General features: G+C 41.1%; 1 protein-coding gene across 4 annotated transcripts in view; it reads left to right on the top strand.

Annotated features, from left to right (window-relative positions):
* Positions 1 to 260: 260 nt before the first annotated feature.
* The window catches only part of LOC106607849 (dnaJ homolog subfamily C member 5), a 32,322-nt gene continuing 16,242 nt past the window's right edge, over positions 261 to 16,340 (top strand). For 3 of the 4 annotated variants that reach the window (XM_014205277.2, XM_014205275.2, XM_014205276.2), the window contains exon 1: positions 261 to 660. The gene's annotated coding sequence lies outside the window, so the exon portion shown is untranslated. The remainder of the gene's footprint in view (positions 661 to 16,340) is intronic. The other variant, XM_045720883.1, reaches the window with a different exon arrangement.

The raw sequence follows: 16,340 nt of genomic DNA, 5'->3' as shown, positions 1-16,340 counted from the left end.
TTTAAAAAACTTTGGCAAAAGGTAAAGTCTACAAAACTTTATCCACTCTGTTCGGAACAGATTGTTGTTTTGGGAACAGAAAACTGTATTGTGATCAAACGTTCTATCGATGAGGAAATTAGCATAATGTCTGCCAATATTCATCTCGTTCAAACTGGGCTTCTTCTCACTGCCATATTTGGTAGTGAGTGGAAACGCCAACCGGATGCTTCACATTTATACAACCGGTGAAATATCTGTCTTATTGTTCTATCTGTGACTGTAGTGTGGTAGTGGTGGTCCAATATAAAACCATTCCAGAAACCTGACTTAATTAATCATAGTTGGTTGTACCAATTTTATAGTTTTCATAGGAGACAGATTTACAGTAGTTAGAAAAACCAAGATGCATTTTCTTTGAATTTAAACATTAATTTCACAAGAATCAAATAATTTGTGTAACGACATGACGACGCTGTCCCCTGCGTCTGAGAAGAGGGAATCAACCAATCAGACCTCACTTGTCTGTATAGCTAACAGTACTGAAACGATAGTCTATAGCTGCTAGCATTTTTAGGAGGGGCATTTTTAGGACATTCTGAGCCATTATCTGACATTCTTGAAATACAAAGTGGATGCCTCTATGATCCAGCTACAGCGAAATATATCTCTTCGAACAAGGTAAGATACGCCGTAAAGTCACCCTGACCTGAGCCACGGGAAATGATTTCGAGCTACGCTAGCCGGTTTTGGCTAAGTATAAAACTAGCCACTAGCTAGCAAGTGTGTGTCGCGAGCGGTCTCTTCAAAGATGGTTTCCTACTAACGTTACTATGGTCTCGTTTTAGTCTCTGGGTGGTAGTTTAGTGAGTGACACTCCATACTCCACACCAAAAAGACCATGGACATAGTGGAAATCCAAGCAACATATTCTGGCATGGGGTTGAACAGTGTTGGGTTGGTTAAATATAATTTTATTTTAACGTTTGAACGTTCGCTAGCTAATTGTGACATCCAGTAGTTATCATCGTAGCGAGCGAGCTAGTTAACGTTAGCTGCTAAATTACAGCGAAACAGCCCGTCGGCTTTTGCAGTTGAAACACATTTAGAAGTATCGGTTGATGTCCATCCACCTGTTTCGCATTACTAACCAACACAATAGACCACGTCAAGCATGAATCTGATCATATTAGTTACCTAACTAATAGCTAATCGCTCCCCAAACGTTATCGACAACATTGATTGACAGAAAGCCTACTAACGTTATCCATGTGCGAAGAAAATCGAAATGTCGTTACTAGTTAATTAGCTAGCTAGATAACGTTAGATAGTTTACTACATCTGCAGTACTAACGTTAGATCATTCAATAACAATACATGGGGAAAAGACAGGATGTAAAAATTGTTTGTAATTCTCCATGTGGAGATTAGCAGGGGATTATTGTTGTGCAAGGACACCGCAGTGGTTACACGTTTTCGCTGAGTCTATATCCACTAAATCAGATTTCACAGTCAAATTCCACATCCACAAAATCTAAATTGGCTATAAACATTTTCTTGTTGGTCTTAATTTATATGGGCAATCCTTAGGTGCTACATCCATTTTTGGACATATCATATTTTTTTTTAAAGGAAATTATACGTTATATTATTCAGGAATCAATGGGTACATATGTCATACATGTATACGTCCAAAAATAGATGTAGCAACTAAGGATTGCCCATATAAATTAAGAGTGCTAGTGTGTATGTGTGTGTTACAGATAGCTAGATATATTTAGCTATCTCAGCAAAAAAGAAAATGTCCCTTTTTCAGGACCCTGTCTTTCAAAGGTAATTCATAAACATTCAAATAACTTCACAGCTCTTCATTGCAAAGGCTTTAAACACTGTTTCCCATGCTTGTTCAATGAACCATAAACAATTAATGAACATGCACCTGTGGAACGGTCGTTAAGAGACAAACAGCTTACATACGGTAGGCAATTAAGGTCACAGTTATGAGAACGTAGGACACTAAAGAGGCCTTTCTACTGACTCAGAAAAACACTTAAAGATGCCCAGGGTCCCTGCTCATCTGTGTGAATGTGCCTTAGGCATGCTGCAAGGAGGCATGTGGACTGCAGATGTGACCAGGGCAATAAATTGCAATGTCTGTACTGTGAGACGCCTAAGACAGTGCTACAGGGAGACAGGACGGACAGCTGATCGTCCTCGCAGTTGCAGACCACGTGTAACAACACCTGCACAGGATCGGTACATCCGAACATCACACCTGTGGGACAAGTACAGGATGGCAACATCAACTGCCCGAGTTACACCAGGAACGCACAATCCCTCCATCAGTGCTCAGACTGTCCGCAATAGGCTGAGAGTGGCCTGTTGTAAGGCCTACAAGCCCACTGTCTCTTGACCAGACAGGACTGGCAAACAGTGCTCTTCACTGACGAGTTGCGGTTTTGTCTCACCAGGAGTGATGGTCGGATTCGCGTTTATCGTCAAAGGAATGAGCGTTACACTGAGGCCTGTACTCTGGAGTGGGATCGATTCGGAGGTGGAGGATCCGTCATGGTCTGGGGCGGTGTGTCACAGCATCATCGGACTGAGCTTGTTGTCACTGCAGGCAATCTCAACGCTGTGCGTTACAGGGAAGGCATCCTCCTCCCTCATGTGGTACCCTTCCTGCAGGCTTATCCTGACGTGACCCTCCAGCATGGCAATGCCATCAGCCATACTACTCGTTCTGTGTGTGATTTTCTGCAAGACAGGAATGTCACAAGTTAATTGACATGAGAAAATAGCAACTCTACAGACCGCAATGACTACAATGAATAGCTAAATTACTTCGGGGAACTAAAGGCGTCTGAATGCTTCCCAGCCCATACAGTTTGGTAGAGTTTGTGCATATATTGACATTTTGTGACGTTGTCATTTGTTTTGGACTTCGATGAGGGTTTTCTCGGCTGTTCGGTCACACGTTATTCTTTTTCTGGAGGCAAGCCGAAGTTCAGAGACGAAGTCTACGCCTCTTGGTCTGTAATTGGTCAACGGTAGGGATTCTTCAATAAATGATTTGTCATTCAACTAGAGACAACTCGTTTTCATGAACGTTTTTTCATTGAAAAATACTGCACCAAATATCTTAGATGTAAAATTGCGCGACTAAGATCTCTTCGGCAAAAACGTCAGAATGAATGACCGATTTTTCTTTTTCTTTTAATTCTATTTTGAGGAAGTGTATACTGGCTATGGCGTCTCTAAATGGACAAACGGTACTGTTTCCGCTATGTTCTCGTTAGAAAAGTAAAGGTCTTGAAGTGAGTATGCGAGCACACTCGTTCGGCTAGCCGAGTTCGGCTAGGTGCCAGCCGAACTGAATGCATGGGTCCGCAGAGCTTCTCATCCTTTCCACTCTATGCTTTTTACTAATTGCAAGACATAATTAAGATAGATTGCATGGATTCCTCTTATCTGTAGCTAGTAATGTTACAGCTATGGGTTTTTGTCGTGTGAGCTAGCTTTTGCATAATGCTGCTGATGATCACACCCTTACAGGCAGCCCTCACTGCCATGTGTTTCCTAGCAACGTGTAGCTGCTGTGTTTCCTCAATCTTCTGTCACAGTAAATATAGCTTAAACTGTTTTCTTTTATTGCCCTTTTGTCAGCAGATGTATCTATTAGTGAAACAAATTTGGGTCTGTAGTAACATATGGTAGTGACAATGATATTTTTCAATGCATTTGGAAAGTATTCAGACCCCTTGACTTTTTCACATTTTGTTATGTTACAGCCTTATTCTAAATAGATTAAATTAAATAAAAATCCCCATCAATCTACACACAATACCCCATAATGACAAAGCGAAACAGGTAAAGAAATGAAATGCCTTATTTCCGTAAGTTTTCAGACCCTTTTGAGCTCAGATGCATCCTGTTTCCATTGATCAGCATTGAAGGTCGCCAAGAACACAGTGGCCTCCATCATTCTTAAATGGAAGAAGTTTGGAACCACCAACACTCTTCCTAGAGCTGGCCGCCCGGCCAAACTAAGCAATCTGGGGAGAAGGGCCATGGTCAGGAAGGTGACCAAGAACCCAATGGTCATTCTGACAGAGCTCTAGAGTTCCTCTGTGGAGATGGGCGAACCTTCCAGAAGGACAACCATCTCTGCAGATCTCCACCAATCAGGCCTTTATGGTAGAGTGGCCAGACAGAAGCCACTCCTCAGTAAAAGGCAAATGACAGCCGGCTTGGAGTTTTCCAAAAGGCACCTAAAGCACTCTCAGATCATGAAACAAGATTCTCTGGTCTGATGAAACCAATATTGACTCTTTGACCTGAATGCCAAATGTCACTTCTGGAGGAAACCTGGCACCATCCTTACGGTGAAGCATGGTGGTGGCAGCATCATGCTGTGGGGTTGTTTTTCAGCGGCAGGGACTGGGAGACTAGTCAGGATCAAAGGAAAGATGATTGGAGCAAAGTACAGAGATCCTTGATGAAAACCTGCTCAGGACCACAGAATGTAGCTTAAGAAACAAGGTTTATGGAATTAATAACTTGCTAGTAACAGATGACATTCATATTTTGAATAGATACAGTGGTAGCAATACAAGGTTATAACATTTACAGAAAAGACAGAGTGCCAGTTGTGGTGGTGTTGCTGTTTTATATTCAGAACCACATCCCTGTAAAGCTTAGAGGATCTCATGTTAAATACTGTTGAAGTAATATGGCTACAGGTTCACCTGCCTCACCTAAAGCCCATTCTTGTGGGAAGCTGCTATAGACCACCAAGTGCTAACATTCAGTATCTGGATAACGTGTGAAATGCTTGATATTGTATGTGATATTAACAGAGGTTTATTTTTCTGGTTGATTTAAATATTGACTGGCTTTCGTCAAGGAAAAGCTTCTAATTGTAACCAGTGCGTGTAACCAGTGCTTGCAACCTGGTTCAGGTTATCAATCAACCTACCAGGGTAGTTACAAACAGCTCAGGAATGAAATCATCAACATGTATTGATCACATCTTTACTAATGCTGAAGAAATTAGCTTGAAAGCAGTATCCAAATCCATCGGATGTAGGAAAACCAAAGTTCCAAAGGCTGGGCCTAATATAGTGTACAGTCGTGGGCAAAAGTGTGAAAATGAATGCGTGTCATTCTCAAAAGTCTGCTGCCTCAGTTTGTATGATGGCAATTTGCATATACTCCAGAATGTTATGAAGAGTGATCAGAAGAATTGCAAATAATTGCAAAGTCCCTCTTTGCCATGCAAATGAACTGAATTCCCCCCCCCAAAAATGTCCACTGCATTTCAGCCCTGCCACAAAAGGACCAGATGACATCATGTCAGTGATGTTCTCGTTAACCTCTCTTGGGTAGGAGGCAGTATTTTTCACGTCCGGATAAAAAACGTACCCGATTTAAATCTGGTTATTACTCCTGCCCAGAAACTAGAATATGCATATAATGTTAGAATATGCACCCTAAAGTTTCTAAAACTGTTTGAATGGTGTCTGTGAGTATAACAGAACTCATATGGCAGGCCAAAACCTGAGATTCTATACAGGAAGTGCCCTCTCTGACCATTTCTTGGCCTTCTATAGACTCTTTATCGAAAACAGAGGATCTCTGCTGTAACGTGACATTTTCTAAGGCTCCCATAGGCTCTCAGAAGGCGCCAGAACGGGGAATGATGACTCTGCAGTCCCTGGCTGAAAAACAGTAGCGCATTTGGAAAGTGGTCGATCTGAGAACAATGACACGGGCGTGCACGTGAAGACACCATTTTCTTCTTTCAGTCTTTGAACAAAAACAACGTCTCCCGGTCGGAATATTATCGCTATTTTACGAGAAAAATCGCATAAAAATTGATTTTAACCTCTTGGGGCTAGGTGGGACGCTAGCGTGCCACCTGTGGTGCACTCCATCAACAGCAGGTGCATTTCAAGAGCGGCAAATTTGAATCCAAATAAATGTCAAAATTCAAATTTTTCAAAAATACAACTATGTTACACCATTTGAAAGATAAACATCTCCTTAATCTAACCACGTTTTACGATTTCAAAAAGGTTTTACGGCGAAAGCATAAATTTAGAGTATGTTAGGACAGTACATTTACAAGAGTTGTGTGTAATGTTTTGTCAAGTCAAAGACAGGGTCACCAAAACCATAAAACCAGCTAAAATGATACACTAACCTTTTACAATCTCCATCAGATGACACTCCTAGGACATTATGTTAGACAATGCATGCATTTTTAGTTCTATCAAGTTCATATTTATATACAAAAACAGCGTTTTACTATGGCATTGATGTTGAGGAAATCGTTTCCCTCCAATAACCGGCAGTCAAGTCAGCGTCACAAATTAAATAATTAAAATTAGAAAACATTGGTAAAATATTATATTGTCATTTAAAGAATTATAGATTTACATCTTTTGAACGCAATCAACTTGCCAGATTTAAAAATAACCTTACTGGGAAATCACACTTTGCAATAATCTGAGCACTGTGCCCAGAAAAATACGCGTTGCGATACAGACTAGACGTCATGTTGGGGAGATCTAAAATCGAAAATACTATGTAAATAATCCATTACCTTTGATTCTCTTCATCAGATGTCACTTCCAGGTATCACAGGTCCATAACGAATGTAGTTTTGTTCAAAAAAGCTCATCATTTATGTCCAAAAATCTCCGTCTCGTTAGCACATGATGTAAGCCAGCCGGACTTCTCGTCATGAACGAGGGGAAAAAATATATTTCCGTTCGTTCAAACATGTCAAACGTTGTATAGCATAAATCATTAGGGCCTTTTTTAACCAGAACATGAATAATATTCAAGGTGGACGAATGCATAGCCTTTTATAACGTATTGGAACGAGGGTACCCAACATGAAGTAGCGCGCCAGGTGTCTAATGGGACATCACCGTTCCATGGCTCTTGTTCGGTCAGATCTCCCTCCAGAAGACTCAAAACACTTTGTAAAGGCTGGTGACATCTAGTGGAAGCAATAGGAAGTGCCAAAATATTCCTAAACCCCTGTGTTTTTCAATGGGATAGGTTTAAAGTCAATACAACACATCAGGTATCCACTTCCTGTCAGAAAATGTCTCAGGGTTTTGCCTGCCAAATGAGTTCTGTTATACTCACAGACACCATTCAAACAGTTTTGGAAACTTTAGAGTGTTTTCTATCCATATATAATAAGTATATGCATATTCTAGTTACTGGGTAGGATTAGTAACCAGATTAAATCGGGTACATTTTTTTTATCCAGACGTGCAAATGCTGCCCCCTAGACCCAACAGGTTAAACAGCGTTTGACATGCTTCGAAGTACGGTAATGGAATATTTTGAGTTTTTTTGTCACGACATGCGTCCGCGCGTCACCGTTCGGATAGGGACCTGAACGCACGGACAAAACAGAGGATATTTGAACATAACTATGGATTATTTTGAACCAAAACAACATTTGTAGTTGAAGTAGAAGTCCTGGGAGTGCATTCTGACGAAGAACAGCAAAGGTAATCCAATTTTAGTGAACGCGAACTTGGTGGGTGTCAAATTAGCTAGCCCGTGATGGCGAGCTATCTACTCAGAATATTGCGAAATGTGCTTTTGCCGAAAAGCTATTTTAAAATCTGACACCGCGATTGCATAGAGGAGTTCTGTATCTATAATTCTTAAAATAATTTTTTTTTTGTCAACGTTTATCCTGAGTAATTTAGTAAATTCACCGTAATCGGTGTGTTTGCGGTGTGTTTGCTAGTTCTGAACGTCACATTCTAATGTAAAAAGCTGGTTTTTGATATAAATATGAACTTGATTGAACAAAACATGCATGTATTGTATAACATAATGTCCTAGGAGTGTCATCTGATGAAGATCATCAAAGGTTAGTGCTGCATTTAGCTGTGGTTTTGGTTTTTGTGACATTATATGATAGCTTGAAAAATGGGTGTGTGATTATTTCTGGCTGGGTACTCTCCTGACATAATCTAATGTTTTGCTTTCGTTGTAAAGCCTTTTTGAAATCGGACAATGTGGTTAGATTAACGAGAGTCTTGTCTTTAATGGTGTAAAATAGTCATATGTTTGAGAAATTGAAGTTATAGCATTTTTAAGGTTTTTGAATATCGCGCCACTCGATTCCACTGGCTGTTGACTAGGTGGGAAGATTTCGTCCCACATACCCGAGAGACGTTAACACAGGTGTGAGTGTTGACGAGGACAAGGCTGGAGATCACTCTGTCATGCTGATTGAGTTCAAATAACAGACTGGAAGCTTCAAAAGGAGGGTGGTGCTTGGAATCATTGTTCTTCCTCTGTCAACCATGGTTATCTGGAAGGAAACGCATGCCGTCATCATTGTTTTGCACAAAAAGGGCTTCACAGACAAGGATATTGCTGCCAGGAAGATTGCACCTAAATCAACCAATTATCAGATCATCAAGGACTTCAAGGAGAGCTGTTCAATTGTTGTGAAGAAGGCTTCAGGGCGCCCAAGAAAGTCCAGTAAGCGCCAGGACCGTCTCCTTAACCTGTTAGGGCTAGGGGGCAGTATTTGCACGGCTGGATTAAAAAAAATTTACCCGATTTAATCTGGTTACTAATCCTACCCAGTAACTAGAATATGCATATACTTATTATATATGGATAGAAAACACCCTAAAGTTTCTAAAACTGTTTGAATGGTGTCTGTGAGTATAACAGAACTCATTTGGCAGGCAAAACCCTGAGACATTTTCTGACAGGAAGTGGATACCTGATGTGTTGTATTACCTTTAAACCTATGCCATTGAAAAACACAGGGGCTGAGGAATATTTTGGCACTTCCTATTGCTTCCACTAGATGTCACCAGCCTTTACAAAGTGTTTTGAGTCTTCTGGAGGGAGATCTGACCGAACAAGAGCCATGGAACGATGATGGCCCATTAGACACCTGGCGCGCGAGTTCATGTTGGGTACCCTCGTTCCAATACGTTATAAAAGAGTATGCATTCGTCCACCTTGAATATTATTCATGTTCTGGTTAAAAAAGGCCATAATGATTTATGTTATACAACGTTTGACATGTTTGAACGAACGTAAATATATTTTTTCCCCTCGTTCATGAAGTGAAGTCCGGCGGGCTTAGATCATGTGCTAACAAGACGGAGATGTTTGGACATAAATGATGAGCTTTTTTGAACAAAACTACATTCGTTATGGACCTGTGATACCTGGAAGTGACATCTGATGAAGAGAATCAAAGGTAATGGATTATTTACATAGTATTTTCGATTTTACATCTCCCCAACATGACGACTAGTCTGTATCGCAACGCGTATTTTTCTGGGCGCAGTGCTCAGATTATTGCAAAGTGTGATTTCCCAGTAAGGTTATTTTTAAATCTGGCAAGTTGATTGCGTTCAAGAGATGTAAATCTATAGTTCTTTAAATGACAATATAATATTTTACCAATGTTTTCTAATTTTAATTATTTAATTTGTGATGCTGACTTGACTGCCGGTTATTGGAGGGAAACGATTTCCTCAACATCAATGCCATAGTAAAACGCTGTTTTTGGATATAAATATGAACTTGATAGAACTAAAAATGCATGCATTGTCTAACATAATGTCCTAGGAGTGTCATCTGATGGAGATTGTAAAAGGTTAGTGCATCATTTTAGCTGGTTTTATGGTTTTGGTGACCCTGTCTTTGAATTGACAAAACATTACACACAACTCTTGTAAATGTACTGTCCTAACATACTCTAAATTTATGCTTTCGCCGTAAAACCTTTTTGAAATCGTAAAACGTGGTTAGATTAAGGAGATGTTTATCTTTCAAAGGGTGTAAAATAGTTGTATGTTTGAAAAATTAGAATTTTGACATTTATTTGGATTCAAATTTGCCGCTCTTGAAATGCACCTGCTGTTGATGGAGTGCACCACGGGGGGGACGCCTGCGTCCCACCTAGCCCATAGAGGTTAAGTTGATTCAGCTGCAGGATCGGGGCACCACCAGTACAGCACTTGCTCGGGAATGGCAGCAGGCAGGTGTGAGTGCATCTGCACGCACAGTGAGGCGAAGACTTTTGGAGGATGGCCTGGTGTCAAGAAGGGCAGCAAAGAAGCCACTTCTCTCCAGGAAAAACATCAGGGACAGACTGATATTCAGCAAAAGGTACAGGGATTGGACTACTGAGGACTGAGGTAAAGTCATTTTCTCTGATGAATCCCCTTTCTGATTGTTTGGGGCATCAGGAAAAAAGCTTGTCCGGAGAAGACAAGGTGAGGGCTACCATCAGTCCTGTGTCATGCTAACAGTAAAGTATCCTGAGACCATTCGTGTGAGGTTGCTTCTCAGCCAAGGGAGTGGGCTCACTCACAATTTTGCCTAAGAACACAGCCATGAATAAAGAATGGTACCAACGCATCCTCCAAGAGCAACTTCTCCCAACCATTCAGGAACAGTTTGGTGACGAACAATGCCTTTTCCAGCATGATGGAGCACCTTGCCATAAGGCAAAAGTGATAACCAAGTGGCTCGGGGAACAAAACATCGATATTTTGGGTCCATGGCCAGGAAACTCCCCAGACCTTAATCCCATTGAGAACTTGTGGTCAATCCTCAAGAGGCAGGTGGACAAACACAAACCCACAAATTCTGACAAACTCCAAGCATTGATTATGCAAGAATGGGCTGCCATCAGTCAGGATGTGGCCCAGAAGTTAATTGACAGCATGCCAGGGCGGATTGCAGAGGTCTTGAAAAAGAAGGGTCAACACTGTAAATATTGTCTGAGCACCAACTTCATGTAATTGTCAATAAAAGCCTTTGACACTCATAAAATGCTTGTAATTATACTTCAGTATTCCATAGTAACATCTGACAAATATCTAAAGACACTGAAGCAGCAAACTTAGTGGAAATTAATATTTGTGTCATTCTCAACTTTTGGCCACGACTGTATAAGAGGTCATACAAGAAGTTTTGTAGTGATTTCCTATGTTGACGTAATTAGGAGCAAACAGATAATGCACTTGACACATTTATAAAATTGCTTATCCCAGTTACTAGTAAGCATGCACCCATCAAGAAAATGACAAACTGTTAAATCCCTGTGGGTTGATGAGGAATTGAAAAGAGATGGATGAGGCAAAAGGTATGGCAAATAAGTCTGGCTGCACAATTGATTGGCAAATGTACTGCAAATCGAGACATCGTGTGACTAAATAATAAGAAACTACACTATTAAACAAAGGTAAATGATAGTAACAATCTTTGGAGCACCTCAATGACATTTTGGTAAAAAATGCAAACTCAGCTCCATCATTCATTGAATGATGGGTCATTCATCACAAAACCCACTGATATTGCCAACTACTTTTAATGATTTTTTTTTTTATTGGCAAGATCAGAAAACTTAGCCATGATATGCCAGCAATAAATACTGACAGTATACATCCAAGTATATCTGACCAAATTTATGAAAAAGACAAGCATTGTAATTTTGAATTCAGTAAAGTGAGTGTGGAAGAGGTGAAAAAATTGTCTATCAACAATGACAAGCCACCGGGGTCTGACAACTTTTATGGAAAATTACTGAGGATAATAGCGGACGATATTGCCACTCCTATTTGCCATATATTCAAGGCTACTAGAAAGTGTGTGCCCTCGGGCTTTCCTAAAAATAGTAAAGCCTCCTTTACCGGCTCAAATAGCCGACCAATCAGCCTGTTACCAACCCTTAGTAAAGTTTGGGATTTTTTTGTTGTTGACCAGATACAATGCTATTTTACAGTTAACAAATTGACAAGACTTTCAGCATGTTTATAGGGAAGAACATTCAACAAGCACAGCACTTACACAAATTACTGATGATTGGCTGAGAGAAATTGATGATGAAAAGGTTGGTGGGCCGTTAGACTTCAGTGCGGCTTTTCACATTATCGATCATGATCTGCTGCTGGAAAAATGTATGTGTTATGGCTTTACATCCCCTGCTATACTGTGGATAGAGTTACCTGTCTAACAGAACACAGAGGGTGTTATTTAATGGAAGCCTCCAACATAATCCAGGTAGAATCAGGAATTCCCCAGTGCAGCTGTCATGGGCCCTTACTTTCTTTTACATTTTTACTAACGACATGCCACTGGCTTTAAGTGAAGCCAGTGTGTCTGTATGCGGATGACTATACACGTCTGCTACTACAGCGATAGAAACACAGTGGCAAGGAATAAGTTACTCCTAAATATTTCAAATACAAAATACCATTGTATTTGGGACAAATCATTCACTAAATCCAAAACCTCAACTAAATATTTTAATAAATAATGTGGAAATGGATTAAATTGAGATGACTAAACTGCTTAGAGTAACCCTGGATTGTAAACTGTAATGGTCAAAACATATTGATACAACAGTAGCTCAGATGAGAAGTCTGTCCATAATAAAGAGCTGCTCTGCATTCTTAACAGCACCATCAACAAGGCAGGTCCTAATACCCAGCCTATAGACAGAAACTAAAACAGGAAACGCCCGTGCTCAGGTCTGTTCAATGCTGGTCCAACCAATCTGATTCCGTGCTTCAAGATTGCTTTGATCACGTGGACTGGGATATGTTCCGGATAGCATCGGACAACAACATTGATGTATACACTGATTTGGTGAGCGAGTTTATTAGCAAGTGCGTCAGTGATGTTGTACCCACAATGACAATTAAAACCTTCCCCAACCAGAAACCGTGGATTGATGGCAGCATTCGCGGAAAACTGAAAGCGCGAACCACTGCTTTTAATCATGGCAAGGAGACCGGAAACATGACCAAATACAGTGTAGCTATTCCCTCCGCAAGGCTATCAAACAAGCTAAGCGTCAGTATAGAGACAAAGTAGAGTCGCAATTCAACGGCTCAGACACGAGACGTATGTGGCAGGGTCTACAGGCAATCACGGATTACAAAAAGAACCAGCCCTGTCGCGGACACCGATGTCTTGCTCCCAGACAAACTAAACAACTTCTTTGCTCGCTTTGAGGACAATACAGTGCCACTGACACGGCCCACTACCAAAACCTGCGGGCTCTCCTTCACCGCAGCCAACATGAGTAAAACATTTAAACGTGCTAACCCTCGCAAGGCTGCCGGCCCAGACGGCATCCCTAGCCGCATCCTCAGAGCGTGCGCAGACCAGCTGGCTGGTGTGTTTACGGACATATTCAGTCAATCCCTATCCCAGTCTGCTGTTCCCACATGCTTCAAGAGGGCCACCATTGTTCCCAAGAAAGCTAAGGTAACTGAGCTAAATGACGATCTTCCATCATCATGAAGTGCTTTGAGAGACTAGTCAAGGATCATATCACCTCCACCCTACCTGACACCCTAGACCCACTCCAATTTGCTTACCGCCCCAATAGGTCCGCAGACGACGCAATCACACTGCCCTAACCCATCTGGACAAGAGGAATACCTATAAGAATGCTGTTCATCGATTACAGCTCAGCATTTAACACCATAGTACCCTCCAAACTCGTCATTAAGCTTGAGACCCTAGGTCTCGACCCCATCCTGTGCAACTGGGTCCTGGACTTTCTGACGGGCCGCCCCCAGGTGGTGAGGGTAGGAAACATCTCCACCCAGCTGATCCTCAACACTGTGGCCCCACAAGGGTGCGTTCTCAGCCCTCTCCTGTACTCCCTGTTCACCCATGACTGCGTGGCCATGCACGCCTCCAACTCAATCATCAAGTTTCCAGACGACACCACAGTGGTAGGCTTGATTACCAACAACGACGAGACGGCCTACAGGGAGGAGGTGAGGGCCCTCGGAGTGTGGTGTCAGGAAAATAACCTCACGCTCAACGTCAACAAACAAAAGAGATGGTCGTGGACTTCAGGAAACAGCAGAGGGAGCACCCCCCTATTCACATCGGCGGGACAGTAGTGGAGAAGGTGGAAAGTTACAGCGCCTCTTCAACCTCGAGGCTGAAGAAATTTGGCTTGTCACCAAAAACACTCACAAACTTTTACAGATGCACAATCGAGAGAATCCTGTCGGGCTGTATCACCGCCTGGTATGGCAACTGCTCCGCCCACAACCGTAAGGCTCTCCAGAGGGTAGTGAGGTCTGCACAATGCATCACTGGGGGCAAACTTCCTGCCCTCCAGGACACCTACACCACCCGATGTCACAGGAAGGCCAAAAAGATCATCAAGGACAACAACCACCCGAGCCACTGCTTGTTCACCCCGCTATCATCCAGAAGGCGAGGTCAGTACAGGTGCATCAAAGCAGGGACCGAGAGACAGAAGCTGTTTTTCAGTCTCAAGGCCATCAGACTGTTAAACAGCCATCACTAACATTGAGTGGCTGCTGCCAACATACTGACTCAAATCTCTAGCCACTTTTAATAATGGAAACATTGGATGTAATAAATGTATCACTAGTCACTTTAAACAATGCCACTTTATATAATGTTTACATACCCTACATTTACTCATGTATATACTGTACTCTATACCATCTACTGCATCTTGCCTATGCCGTTCGGCCATCACTCATCCATATATTTATATGTACATATTCTTATTCATTCCTTTACGTGTGTGTGTGTGTGTGTGTGTGTGTATATAAGGTAGTTGTTATGAAATTGTTAGATTACTTGTTAGATATTACTGCACGGTTAGAACTAGAAGCACAAGCATTTCGCTACACTCGCATTAACATCTGCTAAACATGTCTATATGACAAATAAAATTTGATTTGAAGACTCGAGGCTGTAATCGCTGACAAAGGTGCTTCAACAAAGTACTGGGTAAAGGGTCTGAATATTTATGTTAATGTTTATTTTCATTAATTAATTTATTTGCAAAAATGTCAACCCGTTTTTGCTGTGTCATTATGGGGTATTTGTAGATGGATTATTTTTTTCTAAATCAATTTTAGAATAAGGCTGTAACATAAGAAAATGTGGAAAAAGCCAAGGGGTCTGAATACTTTCCGAATGCACCGTATGTTGGTATAGGTCAGTGTTGATGGTTAATGTAGATATTTTACCCTTATGACATCAATAACCCTATTTGCCCGGCTGTAAAGGTTGAGGTCAAAGGTGAGCTGTCATAGCAAAATCATGGTGTGTTATTTTACATATTAGTCATTGATTGTCAATATTTTTTTATTAACCGTTTGTAGCATCTGGCAGTTTTTAGGTTAAAAATGGTTAGGCCTAGTTTATACTCTGTTGGTTATGAGCAGGGGTGTAGATCAGATGCCATAACTGTCTGTCCTGCTAGCTAGGCCTACTTGTCTTCTTGCTCCTTGACTTGTCCTTACGCCACACAGAAGCATGCCTAACATTGTAGCAATGTTATAGGCCTCGACTTGTAAAAAAAATGCATCTCAACCTTTAATCAGGTTGCTGCCAATTAAGTTCATGGTGGCAAATAAAAGCAGATACGATCCTGTTGACAATGTAATGAAGTAGGCTGGACGTTTTCTTCTGAAGTAGCTGTCGTCCCTGAGATGACAGCTACTTCAGAATAAAAGTACTTTGAGGCAAAATCCGTCTCTCAAAACACTTGCAAAAGGCAGCCAAAAATAGCTTTCGGTGAGAAACAAGAGGATTGCAAAGAAATACAAAATGCTTAATTTAGCCCAGTACTGACAATAGGCATTTTTGTCTGTCACATAGTGTTAGTCTGTGCTGAAAATTTGTTTGATCTTTCCATCTCTGACAGACTGTTTGCACACTGAACAAAAATGTAAACATGTAAAGTTTGGTTTCATGAGCTGAAAGAAAAGATCCCAGAAGTTTTCCCTAAACACAAAAAGCTTATTTCTCTAAAATTTTGTGCACAAATTTGTTCACATAGCAGTTAATGAGCATTTCTCCTTTGCCAAGATAATGCCACACCTGTCAGGTGGATGGATATCAAGAAACTGATCAATTCATTTGCACATCTATCACTGATCAGAAACATTTAGCATGCAATAATGTAAATCAAGTTAGGCCTATTACTGAGCTCGCGTATAGGAAACTTCAAAAGCCTGTGGAGGTTGTGAAATATGAACACGAGATGTGAATGCTTTTGGAAAATATATGTTACTATTATTTTCTATGGGTCTCATGATTAAGATACTCTACGCCTGCTTCTTAATGAAGCAGAGTTACGGTAGGAAAGAGATGAGACGTGGATCAAAAAAGCATGGGCTTGCCTTGAGCTCTGTTTCAAAATATCACTTTTTTTTATGATTTCGGTTGGCATGAAGCAAGTTGTGTGGGGGAAAATTATTATTTATATTATAATTTCGATATATTCTTAGCCTACTATAAAATGTGTGTATGTGATCAGGGTAGCCTAA

The sequence above is a fragment of the Salmo salar genome, chromosome ssa06 (assembly GCF_905237065.1).
Source record: "Salmo salar chromosome ssa06, Ssal_v3.1, whole genome shotgun sequence".
In the NCBI taxonomy this organism is placed as follows: Eukaryota; Metazoa; Chordata; class Actinopteri; order Salmoniformes; family Salmonidae; genus Salmo; species Salmo salar.
Note: the sequence above shows the minus strand (reverse complement) of the source record. Positions and strands in the feature narration are given on the sequence as shown.